The sequence below is a fragment of the Empidonax traillii genome, unplaced genomic scaffold (genome assembly GCF_003031625.1).
Source record: "Empidonax traillii isolate 1590-97213 ecotype Southwest subspecies unplaced genomic scaffold, ASM303162v1 scaffold139:size1643147, whole genome shotgun sequence".
Taxonomy (NCBI): Eukaryota; Metazoa; Chordata; class Aves; order Passeriformes; family Tyrannidae; genus Empidonax; species Empidonax traillii.
The window spans coordinates 1,110,764-1,123,897 of NW_020955332.1; the positions used below are offsets into that span (position 1 = coordinate 1,110,764).

General features: G+C 42.0%; 1 long non-coding RNA gene across 1 annotated transcript in view; it reads left to right on the top strand.

Moving 5' to 3' along the window:
• Nucleotides 1–693: 693 nt before the first annotated feature.
• The window catches only part of LOC114057627, a 36,362-nt gene continuing 23,921 nt past the window's right edge, over nucleotides 694–13,134 (top strand). The window contains exon 1 of the long non-coding RNA XR_003571260.1: nucleotides 694–791. This is a non-coding gene — a long non-coding RNA (uncharacterized LOC114057627). The remainder of the gene's footprint in view (nucleotides 792–13,134) is intronic.

Here is a 13,134-nt window from a genome sequence, read left to right on the forward strand (position 1 = left end):
GGACCCCCAGCGGAGACGTCACTCTGCTTTTTTGCAAGCCCGTTTTGCCCGTCTACTGCTCCCGCCTCCCCGGCCAAATCTCGGCAGAGGCAGGCGAGGCAGGACGGGGCCTGCCAGGCCTGGGTACCCGGGCCGCGGCGCCGCTGTGGGACCTCACGGGGCCGGGCGGCGCTGCCTTCACGGAGCTCGGGGAGCCCTGGCCGGCCCCGCTCCGCGCGCCGCGCGGGGGAGGCGGGCCGGGCCGCCGCTCCGCGCCCCATTGGCTCACCCGGGGCACCCTCCGCACTCCGCGGCGCCTCATTGGCCGGGGCTGCCCCTCTGCCCCGAGCCGATTGGCGGAGCGCGCCGGGATCCCGCCGGCGGGGGCGGTGCTGGGCGGGGGTGGCTGCTCGGTCACCTGCGGCCGGGGCGGCCCCGCCGCGCTCCGCCGGCCCCGCCGGGGCGGCCGCGGCGCCAGCGGGACGGCCGGGGAGAGCCGGGAAGACAAAGAGCATGGCGAGGGGAGGAGGAGCCTGCGCCGCGTCCCGCGCCGCGTCCCCCGCCGCGAAAGGCGCTCCGGGGGCGTACAATGCCCGGCGCGGGGCGGGCTCGCTTCCCCCCGCCCCCTTTCCCCGCCCCTGTGGCCGGGCCCGGCGGGGGGCTGGGCTGGGCTGGGCCGGGCCGGGCCGGGCCGGGGCGGGCTGGGCTGGGCTGGGCTGGGCTGGAGGCGGCCGTCTGGAGCGTGCTCACTGTCTGCCGCAAGTTTCGCCCGGAGTGGGAAAGTTGGGCGCGGCCCGGCAGGACCCTGTCAGGTAAGGAGCGGGCGGGGGTCCCGGTCACCGGCGGGTCGGGTGCTCGCTCTGCCTGCATCTCCCCGGCCGTGCTCGCTCCGCCGGCCGGGGCCGCAGGTGCGGCGGGACGGGGCGGCCGTGCCCGGCGGGGGTCAAGCAGCCCCCGGGGCTGGGAACTTTTTAGGAACTTTGAAGGCTGCCTACCCTTGTCCTTGTCTGGGCAGAGCCGCAGCTGCCCGCGGCACCTGGCCCGAAACCCGGCGGGGCTGACAGGGCCGGAGCGGGAACCTCCTGAAAAACTCATCCTAAAGTCGCGTAGAGTTACGAGCCTACCTGTGGAGAGATGCCGGGACCGCTGCCCTTATAGAAGGAAAACTCTGCAGCCTGTTTTCCTCTGGCGTCTGCACAGAGTGAGGCTCTCTGCTGGTTTTTCTCAACTCTTAAATGATTCTTTAGCTCTGCTCTTGAGTAAATATCGTTCATGTCAGGATGATTATAGTACTGTTGTGAGGCCTTGGTCAGGATTTTAATCCTTTTAGTTTATACTGAAATGGAGACCTTTTTTTTTTTTTTTTTTTTTTTTTTTTTTTTTTTTTTTTTTTTTTTTTTTAAACTAATGATCTGATCATGTAGTTTGAGGGGTGATTTAAATTAATCTGTACTTAGTGATAAGTTTTTTCAGCATTAGTTTTAAGATGTCTTGAGCTAGTTAGCTGGAGTTTGAATTCCCAGAAATGTTTAGAAGTGAAGAGATAAACTGCTGGGCTGCTTAAAGTCATGATTAATGTGTTCATAATTAATTCAGTTACAGTGCCGTCCCCCTCTTCCTCCTCCAGATTTATATCCAGACAGCTCAATTGCATATCAAAAGCCTCTTCTTATTTTCATATAGTAAATTATTAGACTTTCAGATTGTTCTTGCTCCTTTTCTTCTCCCTTTGCTCTCACCCTCAACAGCTGAAACGAAATTGTAGGGGAAGTGTTCCTGTGTACTTGGTTAGACACAAGTAATAAAGATAGCTTAGCAATAGAAAAGCCAGGAGCATAAATAGCCATTATTTTCTATCAATAATTAATTAGTTATCATCTTTACATCTGCACATGTAAGTATTGGATGGGTAAAATTTTAAGATGAAAGTGGCACAGCATCTCTGAAAGGTATTGTTACACATCACCCCAACTTAAGAAGAATATCTCTTTAAAACGTGTTGACATTTAATTGACCTTTGAAAGTTCATTCTGTTAATCATACTCAAAGCACTAAAGCTATGGTTGACTGATCTGGTGTTCGTACATTCAGCCGTGCTCAGCATATAAATTCTGCAGCATAATTGCTACTTATTGAGCAAGAGTTTCTTTTCTTCTCCGAAAATGAGAAAGTTTTGCTTCGCCTCCGGCTGGGTGCTACGGATAGAGTTGTGAATCCAAATGCTTTTCTGCCATCAGTTGATGTGGCGGGTGTGGCCTCCAGCCAGGCAAGAAATTCCTTTGCTGAAACTGTGTTTTTTTCCTTCCTGAGGCCGCACATAGGGCAAGGTAACCTTGAGGGTTACTGCTGTATCTACTTTGAGTCAAAACACAATGGGGCACTTCGCTTTTTTTTGTTTTAAGCTCTTCTATACTCCAGCTGTTTGGATGGAGAAGGCAGAATTTGAAAAGCTTGATTGCAAAAGATATACCCAGCCCCCGCTCCCCCCCCCAAAAAAAAAAAAACAAACTTGGCTCTTAAAATCAAATCTAATACACCCATGTTAAAACACGTACTACCTGCTTTATGGCTGTTGTCCATTGCTTTGTTGTAACTAAAGCTCATATCGAGTGGAAGCGTTACATGTGAACTCCCTGTCAAAATATCTGGGTAAAGATTAATTTCTACTATGTTCACTTTCTGTAGGATAGGCTTCCTGCAGAAATTAATGTTGTTGGCAATAGTTTTTGCGTGTTGAGATTTCTTGTGAATTCGTATCTTGAATTTATGAGTCTCTCTTTTGCCTCATGAGAAATGTTAAATGTCTGTGATTCCTAATAGATCATTAGCTCTTTGCTGTTACCATTGAAAACTAATTAATAGCTCTTACTCTTAATTATAAATCTACTTATAAAGTTAGAGCCCTGGCAGTGCTTCTGTACTTTTCTAAGCTGTTGTTTCAGTGCTGCTTTTGTACTGGAATCCCCTTACCTAACCATGAAGTCAGATGTGATGTTCAAGGTGCGTTTGCAGCCAAGTAACTGCCCTGACACTGCATAGGGTTAGGAGCTGTTAAAGCCCAGGGAGGAAGAGGCTGTCCTCTGAGCGAGTATTTTCAGCAGGGCTGCATTCACGAGTATGCAAGTGCTTTGAATACTAAAAAGTGATCCTGTGGCTGAGTTTTGTTTATTTTAGTGCAGTTGTTACAAGTGCCACATGTGATTCATTTCACTGATTCTTTAGAAAGCTGAGTGAAGATAAATAGACCAACAGCATGTCTGTAGTTTCAGTACAGTTGACAGAAGGAGGAGGCAAAACATCCAAGGTAGCTTAAGGGCTGGAGTGTGCAGATGCCTGACCTGCAGTTGCCCTGATGCCTATAGCCCAGAGTTGGCCCCTGCTTTGCCTGTATGACCTGCAGGGAAAGACCATGCAAGGTGTCCTCTGGCTGCCCTCAGAGGAAAACGATCAGAGTGTCTCAGGAACTAGCAGGACAGGTAGAGAGAGATCTGCTCTGCAGCTTAAATTTTATAGAGGCTTAGGTCTCCAGTCTAGATAGGTGAAGGTGTCAATCCATCTGTATTATTTGCAGTTGCAAACACTGTCCTAGAATGAAATGCCTGAGCAGGGTCTCCTTTTCCAAAGGTTCTTCTTTAGGTCATATTGCTGATTTGGGAGAGTGATTTGAATATGGTGCCCTCCTGGGTAACAGAAACTCCAGGGCTGAGCCTCTCCTGTTAAAAGCAGTGAACAAAACATGGATGGCATTACCACACAGTCACAGGAATTCAACTGGAGTAATGAAAGCTGGGTTCTGGGCTATGGCTGATACAGGCCTAGAGAGGGATTTAAACCTGAATGCTTCTTGACCTAGTCTTTGTATTGTACAAAAAGGTTCGTGGTGCAGCTGTTCGATTCCCAAACTCCTTATTTCATTGGGATAAAGGACAGATCTGGAAATTGCACTTTCAGAGGCATGTTCTTGCGTTTCAGCAGTTGAGGAACGAGAGGGCAAGCAGGGAATTTGAGAACTGCGTGGTGGTTTGGATGTGCGGTGCTGGTTCAAGCAGTGTTATGAAGGCTTCAGTGTTGGCACAAGTACCCGCTGGCAGAAAGTTGTGTGCTCAGAGGGTAGTAGCAGCCAAGCACGGATGTTTGAAGTTTTAATAATATCTAAAACTTCATCAGGCACCTAAACCCTTGTGGGTTAAGAGGAAGAGCCTTATGAAACTGATGGTTGATGTTCTTTGTGTCTGCACTCTGAGGAGGATAATGTGAAGTTATTCACTGAAAACTATGGCATTGCATGAAAGGAATGTAACACTGGGCCATAAATTAACAGGAACAGGAAAAGCTCATTCTGAACTCTGGTTTATTAATTCAGCCATTTGCATATATAAGCCTTCACAGCAAAAACAGATACTGTATAAATGTACCTTTTATAATAACAGAACCTACCACAGCAAATGGATTTTTGCACAGGAAAGTTCTCCCTTCTCTTTTAAATTCAGGTTTGTAGAAACTAAGTTTTACATTATTCTTTAAGATTGCTTCTGCCTTCATGTTGAAGTAAAACACATTTTAATGTGGTCTTGATCAGTGTTAGATCCACAGATGCCTTTCTTCTATAACCATTTGAAATTTTAGAAGCAAGTGTCGGGACTGCAAATGTAGACAGGTTTAGTTGCATTTTAACATACTTGTTGGTCAAGGTGAGCCCAAGCTATCCTAATGTGACATGCCTGACATAATCCCAAGGGGATTAGTTGTTAAGACATTTGAAAAATAAAGTCAGGTTTTGCTTCAGTGTTTTTCTTTAGTGACACATGTTCTATATAAAAGGTTTTGCAGAAAGTTGATAATAAACTTTTCTGTGAGTCTAAGCAAGTGAGAGCTGTTCTTGGAGCTGTCAAGAGATGTTCTAATAGCTCTAATTTTTAGCTGACTACAAAGGCTGTATTTATCCACCAGGGATTTTCCTTGCTAATAACCATTAAAAAAAGGTTTTTTTGGTAGGAAGCCATTTTATAGGTGTCCTCCTGCTTCCTTATCTGTTTCTTTTCTTGAACCTCTGGGCAGTTATTTCTGCTGTCAGAAGCAAAATGCAGTTACACAACCTGTTTGCATCTGTGGAAGGCTGTGTGGGTGCAGCACTTAGAGTAACTCTTTTGTGACTTAAATTGGAAATTTTGGGGTGAAGGTGTGGAAGGAGGATAACTTTAAGTTCCTGATGCCTGAAGTTAACAGTAGGGTTTCTTCTGAGTTTGTGCCTTCTTCCTTCCTCTCATTTCTCACATGTAGCTCTGTTTTAGCTGTTTCAGTGGGGCTCACTCTGCCCTTTCCTCTCACAGAACTTTCTAGTGTGTGCTTTCTTTGGCGTGTCAGTGTTGATTACTATGTTTTTTGAGCACTTTGGAGCTTCCACAGTGTCTTAACATTTATGTGTTTATGCTGGTAAGCCCTCTCTCCCCTTGCTTTACTGCTCAATCTAATGCTTTCTCCTCACTTTGTAGGACTGAATTGTTCCTCTCTTTTAACTTGATGATTTTTTTTTTCCATATGCATGTTAGTCTCTTGCAGTGTCTGCTTCTGGAAAGTTGGGAGGAAAAACCTTTTCAGGGGGATGAGGATACAGGTTAACATTAACAAGATTCAGGTTCATGGCCCTGTCAGTGTGATGTCAGCATTTTATCCAATAGGTCAGTGTTTAATTACAAACTGTGGGAACAAGCAAGTGTTTAACTACCTTGAGGCTGATGTTCAGCCTCATTCTGTTCCCCCATGCCATAAGCCTGGTCACACCCAGGGAAAGGGGAGGTTGTTGGAAATAAATGAAGAATGGGACTTGAGTAGGTGTATTGCCTTAGTCTGTACGTGTGCAAAGGTTAATGCGTTTGCTGTACATGAACTCTCGTTTCGTTCTTTAAATGTTGCTATTATGTTTTACTTTCATAGTGCTGTGAATAAATAAGCATTTTCTAAATCAATGTAAGTTAGGAGACACTTTGCAAAATACAAGATGAAAGCATTCTAGAAATTCTAGGAGGATGCTGGGGCAGAGTTTTGTGTGTGTAGATGGTTCTGGTCAGCCCGACCCTGTTTGCTCCTGTGCGCAGCGATCTCTGATATGTGCCATGCCTGTAGTGTGTCCCCTGCGCCAGAGGCTTGTTACCACTGCAGCTGTGTTTTGCCTTCCTTTTGAATATGGACAATACAGCTGAATGAGTTGTGTGCTATAGGTAGTTTGATCATGCTGTCAAATCTAAATAGATGTTCTCTGCTAAGCTTGGGATCTGTCATGTTGTGCTTCATTTCTTCTCATGGCTATTTGGAAGAAGCATTACTCAAGAGTTCTCTTGAGTAATGCTTCTTCCAAATAGCCATGAGAAGAAATTATTGCCATTGGGGGCTGTTTTCTGGTCCAATATATGTTCTTTATTCTTGTTTTGACCCAGTACATGGTCTTTGTACTTACCTGGAATAGGAAACCACGAAGTCAGGTGTTCGTGTTGGCACTGGCACAGCGGTGTGTACTTAGACACAGCTTCGGGCTGGTCTCTGCTCCACTCATGGTGCTCAGTTCTGCCAGCACAGAGAGCAATGCTGTGCACCTCATGGGCATCACCCGTTTCTGCCACCCGATAGGAGAGGACAGTTGAGCCTCTTGCATCTTCCTTTCTGGCCACTACTTAAGGTTTGTGGGATTCACAGCGATACCCTCATGGCACTGAAATGGAGAGCTGTACTGCTCGCTGATTCTATAGCGAGAATAAGTAGTGCTGATATCCCTCCTTAGCCTTCGCTTGCTGCAGGTCATTCATTGATTGATGGAGAAGATGTGTTTATCAAAGGTATCCTTGTTTCTTGTGATCGCATACAGAGTGGGTTCAAGTACCTTCAAAAGCTGTCAGGAGTGCAAATTGATAAATAATAAACTTCAAGTATTTACATTTCAGTTAATAAGTCCTACATCCTGCACTTCTCTTGGTTTTGTTGTGTGCTCATAACTTAAGATTTCAGAACTGTCGTGTGAGTGTTCTCCTGCTATTTTAGACTGGTATACTTTAGTTCCCCTCCTGTTCTTTCTGTGCTCTTCTCAATCTCTATTTCTTTGGTTTCCTCCTGATAATCTAGTTCTGTCTTGTGTGTCTGTCCATCCATCTGCAAAGGGCTTCTGTATGTCCTTTTGTCTAGAATGATTGCATGAATAAATTCCTTCTCCATCGTAAAGGCATAACTAAGAGTACTGTGTGGGGATATTGTTTTTCTGAAGTGATGCTCAATCTCAAATTTTTTGTATGGTTGGTTTGGGGTGTGTAATCTATATGTTTCTTAACATAATAAGTAAGAGAAGTTGTTATACCTACCTCTGGTGGGGAACTTAACTAGTTCAGTGTAGGTTCTGAATACTTAATACTGCCTTAGCAGTTAAACTTTATCTTTTCTAACTGAGAGACAACTGCATTCAGGAGTAATGTGTCACTTTAAACATATTCTGAGTTTTAAATGACTGTACCAGAAAAAGGCATAGTTTTAATAATGGTTGTTAAAAGCTATCTGACTTCTTGCAATGAGAACTATGTGACCTGAGCTGCTGAACTTCTGGAATTACAATAACTTCTGTTCATGTATGTGATACGAATTTTTGGAAATCTAAGGAGCAGTCTTTGGCAGATGAAGAATGTAATTCTCCCCGGAGGTGTGGGTACCTCTCATGAAAGGAACTGAAGTAGAATCAGCTGGTATCCAAGAAGTAAGTTCTTGGGCTTTTTTCTCCAGATATATTGCTAGTGAGGTGCACCTTAGTAGTCATTCACTTGGATAGATTAAAAGCTGATTAAAATTCTTAGTGATTATACTCCGAGTTTTGGGAAGAGGCTCAAGAAAACACACTACATGTTGTTCCTGATTTTACCAGTAGTTTTGACATCTCGTTCCCAAACGTTTGGATATTTTGTATCTCATTTTGGTGAGTAATTTCAACTACTTGTCTGTAACTGCCGCCTTAGCGCAGGGAGAGCCTCCTGCTTCAGGCATTTTAGAGTGAGTTCAAATGCAACTGGGAGAATCAGATTCATCTGCAACAGTTGGAGATACTCATGCTGTATCGTAACAGCTGTGAACTTGAGTTCATGTAAGTAATGTGTGCTTGATCTTCCTGTGCTGTCAGTGACAGCAAGAGAAGGAATAATTTTTCCCATATTTAATGATCCTAAAGTTTCTGACAAGCAAATTAGAAAATGTAGACTACAAAGCAAGTTAGGAAATAACTTCCACAAGTTAAGGTTTTTTTCAAATTCTATGCAGCTTTGAATTTGTATTTTTATCTGTTGGTATTCCAGAGTTAATCTGATATGGTTAAAATCTAATTTACTTGTCTGAGCTTCTATATCACCTCATCTATATCTATATTGAAGGTAACAGAAAATGTAAAGGCCCTGGTTTTGAATTCTAGGAACACTTGGAAAGTTTTAGTTGAGTTGCTTTTTTTTGTTAGTTTGTTTTTGTTGTTTTTTTCTTTGTCACCGATAATCCATTAATCTGGTGTGAAAATTTCAGAAGAGTGAGAGAAAAACAGTTGAAAGCTTTTTTTTTTTTTTTTTTTTTTAACTGAACAGGGTTTAAGTGCCTTTAAGTTCCTTTTGTCTTACCTTTATTTGTTCACAGCCCTATCAAGATGAACATGTATCAAGCCCCGGTGATTGCTATTCAAGTCTTGGACACTTTATTCTTATAGAGGTGTTAAGGAAGTCTTTACAAATTAAAAATCAGTGTAGTAAAGATAACTGATGGAGTTCTCTTGCATAACAGTTCATACTATGTGATAATGTGCCTCACAGTTTTAGATTGACCTTGCTTTGACTTTCATACAGATATAATCTGTTTGATGTGTTTTAAAAGTGCAAAGGAAGCCATACATGGAGTGGAATTGTATATTGTTGCTGACATAATGTCCTTCGTCTAATTAATTCAAAGTATTAGGATTTTATAGGCTCCCTACTTTGTCCCCCTTTAAGTTGTAGATATTGGACCAGTACATTTACAAATAAAAGTCTAATTTCAGTTTCATGGCTAGGTGTAATTAAGGTGAAATATGTTTCTTCTGCAATCAGTGCTTTGCACTTGGGGATATTTTTGTTGGCCTTTTTTGTTACAGTCTGTGCATATTACTTTACAAGGTGACAAATGTTTTTCTTAGCTGGCTTGTGCTAAATAAGATAGAACTTGCCAAAATAGGAACTCTTCTTTTTTTTTTTTTTTTTTCCCCAAAAGTATTGTTATAGTAAATGAATTTTCCTACCATCCTATTCCTCAGTAGACCTCACACAGGAATGGTCAATACCTCCTTGTATTGTGAAACTTTGTGAAAGTTGGGGACCTTACTGAGAGTTTTCACAGCTTGTCATGGCTCTCCTCTTTCATAGCTCTCGTAAGGAGAGGGTGAGTGGATCCTGTGGCTCTGGTGTGGTATATAGATGCCAAGTGCCAGGAATTTCTGGAATGGAGTGTTGTGCAGCACTGATAAAGTTTGCTTTGTTTCCTTAGTGACTTGACCCATTGAGAAAATGTGATTCCCTAGGAAACTTTAATAGCTCGAAGTTGGTATTGAATAAAGGGAAAGGCCTCAACGTAATTCTGCTTGTTTTCACTTGCTGCCTGAAAGATTAATTTTCTTAACCTTAGTATAGAAAATATAACCCTGAGTTTTGAAAGTGATTTATAGAGATCCTTCACACTTATCAGTTTGAATAAATACACCACAGGCTTCTGAATCCCAGCTACAGTCTTTTCATAACCTACTTGGCTTACAGTGTGGTAATTTCATTTGGGGGCAAGAAAGTTTCAAGGAAAAACACCTTCTAATTAGAGTGATATAATCACTCTGCTGGCCTGCTGCGGTTTCATATAACTTCAGAAAAATAGTTGAGTGATTAATCTTTAATTTTCCCCATCATTAACTTAACAAGGAAATGGAAGGTAGAATGAAAAACAAACAGCAGAACTGTACAACCAAGATGTTGTTATGCCTAATCTTTCTGGCTTTTTCATTTGGTGAGAAGTGCTATTCTGTCAGCTACGTGAAGTGTAGCAGCAAATGGTTAGCTCAGAGAATTTGTAGAAATCTCCTAGCAGGTTTGAACTTTACTGAAGCCTTTGCAGAGCTTGCTATATAACTTCTTGCCTTTTCCTCATAGTCCTCAGTGGGCTGGGTGGTGGGGTTTTTTCCATGGTTTTATTTTGAAGCAAATGTTGCATAAACTAACTTCTAATATCATATAATTCCCTTGCACCCACTTTTTTGTAGGGCAGAAGACATTCCAGACACTGTAGCAAAATACCCTTAGGAAGGAGTTGGTTCTATTTTCATGCCAGTCAGTTACTATCTTTAGTTTCTGTGCTGATAAGTGGATTTTATTGTAGAGCAATGCAGCGTTTGTATGAATGTGACAGGATTGCTCAAGTCTCTCGGAGAACAAAACAAATGCAACAGTGGAAGCAAGTTGCCCTTTTTATACGTCTTTATTTAATTCTTACTGGATGTAAAATGATCAACATAATTCTAGAAGCGTAATGCTTGAACAGAAAATACGCCTGGCTGTTTGCAAATGTTTCTCTGTTGTACTTTATTTCATTAAGTAAATACTTACGAAAACAGACCCGTGTACATCTGCGGGCAGCAACACAGCAACAGAAGTTGTAGTGATCTTAACTAACCTGCTTGGAGGCCTCTGAATGTTAATAATATAAAATAAACAGCCAAGGAATGTGTATTGCTGTTGACAGTAAGCGACTGTAAACATCCTCGACTGGAAGCTGTGAAGCAGCAGATGGGGCTTTCAGTCGGATGTTTGCAGCTGCCAACTGCCACAGACGTCAAGAAATGTTTGACACCTAGAACATAGTTGTCTGTTTAAAACTTCTATTAGGTTTACCACAGACATACGAATTAGGCCAAACTTTTCTACCTACTGCTTAATATTTCTTGTGATGTCTGTGTCTGAATATCTAGAAGTCATCCAATCTCTGATAAGAAAAAGCAAAAATGAAATCAGTTATATTTTTAACTGCAAATTCAATTCTAAGTTTTCAGAGCTGCTTGGTTCTACAGATTGCTTGGCTTCGTTTCTAGACTCCACTAGAAAGTTTTTACAAGATTGTTTCACATCTTTATCATCTTTGCAGTGGCTCATTTAGAATTTTAAATCCTAAGCCATGGAGGAAGCAATCACTTACAGGAGTCCTGCAGACTATAAAATGCACCAATTAGAGAAACTGTGGAGAAAAAAAGCATTAAAAAATTCATTTTTCCTGGAAGAGGCCCAACTGTGCAAAATCATGGGGATGTCAGGGAGATTTCTGTGGCTGGATTCACCTCGGACGTATCACAGCATCTCAGCTGTTTGAGGTTCAGTGATTTTCCTCCTTTACCCTTTCCCTTCCTTCTTCTTCCCTCCTCCCTTTCAAAAAAAAAAAAAAAAAAAAAAAAAAAAAAGAGGAAGTTCTAAAAGCTGATTCATACTTTTCTAGAAATCACTTGAAACAATTTCAAGACTCCGGTCATGCCAACTAGGTTTATGTGTGGGTGGACCCTGGTGTTTAAATATGACCCCAGGACATAGAGAACAGTTTATGTGATTGGGACGGTATTTAATCATCATTGCTGTCATACCAAAAAAAGAGCAGTGAGGTTGTAGCACATAACTGATTTAAGTCGATAGTGAAAGCACTAGTGTATTCCCTCTTGAAAGAAGGTATGTGTCTGCTTGGTATCTGTGTTAAATATCTTCACCTATGGTAAAGAGTTTTGTTGTTAACTTTTTTCTTTTTATCAGTATCCTTTTTTCTCAAATATGTTTGTAGGCATGTTTATGTAAAAGTAGGAGAGGACATAATCTAAACATTAATCTGTCCCTTTACATTCCATGTAAGAGACAGATAACCAAAGACTTTCTGCACTTTCTGACTTTTTTGTAAAGAAGCTAATGTCCTGCTCAGTGTTCTTATAAAACATTATTGCCATGTAGGTAGCTAAAACAGTATCTGCAATATCAAGAAAATGTGCTTTATACTTGAGGAAACTTCACTCATCTGGGTTTTTGCAAATAGCTTTCAGTGAAGATTTGTACATTTGCCATAGGTTCAAATTCTATTGTATTTCAGTAAGGCTTGAAGATTCCTGTTAGGATTAGCACTGTACATCATCTTGTGCTTTTGTTGTTCGTAGTAAGGTATGAGCTCTCCTAAAAAGGATTTACAGTCTAGTTCAAGACCAGTGGCATCAAAGCAGAATCCAGATGATGTGGACAGGGGTCAAATGCAAAGAGCAAGAGGAAAACCCAGGGGACAGAGGGATGGCCTGAAGAGTAACTGTCTGTACATTTATAGGTGGCTCTGAGTTGTTTTCTAATTAAAATGTGGGAAGACAGAATACACATCTTCTTAGTCAGTTATTTATCTGGCTGTAAATATCTTGAAAGATGATGGTTTAGTTGGATGCTGTATGGGTTTGAAGTCAGGACAGACACTGATGAAGCTGCAGTTTTAGGTCGGTTATTTTTTCCTCTGCAGGTGGAGGAGGTTAAATGGATAGAGGTTTCCAAAAGCCTTTTCTTGCAGAACTAAGAAATATTGAAAAGCTTGTAGTGAATTCAGAAAAAGTCAACAAATACAGCATTTGACTTAAAAGAATTGCAAATTTAGTGACGTACTGAAAAAGTTCAGCCAAGTTTAGGGCCAGGGTACTTGTTAGAGGTATAGCTTATATGCATTGTAGAATTACCTGAATTTTTTTTGTATTTATAGCAAAAAGAAAATTGGAATCACTGGCAACAGCCAGGTTATATTTGTGATGATGGAGGTGGGTGCTACTGTTGACAAAGTAGGACAGTAATGAACAGAGCCATGGTTCAATAATTAACAAGTGTTTAGATGAGTGCTTCTGCAGTGTTTCTGGGCTTAAAACTGGTTTTGTTGACAACTCAGAGAACTTTCTAAGTGACCTTGTAATGCAATTTATGAGACTTGGATGCACTTGAGAAATGCCATCTAGACCGAGAATTCTTGACATAATCTCCTCATCTGGAAAGCCTTGCAATAGTTTTGAAGAGGATTGAGCAATAGGAGAGGACTTGCATAGGCAGAGTATTTAATATCAAAAGCATTAAGTACCTCCTG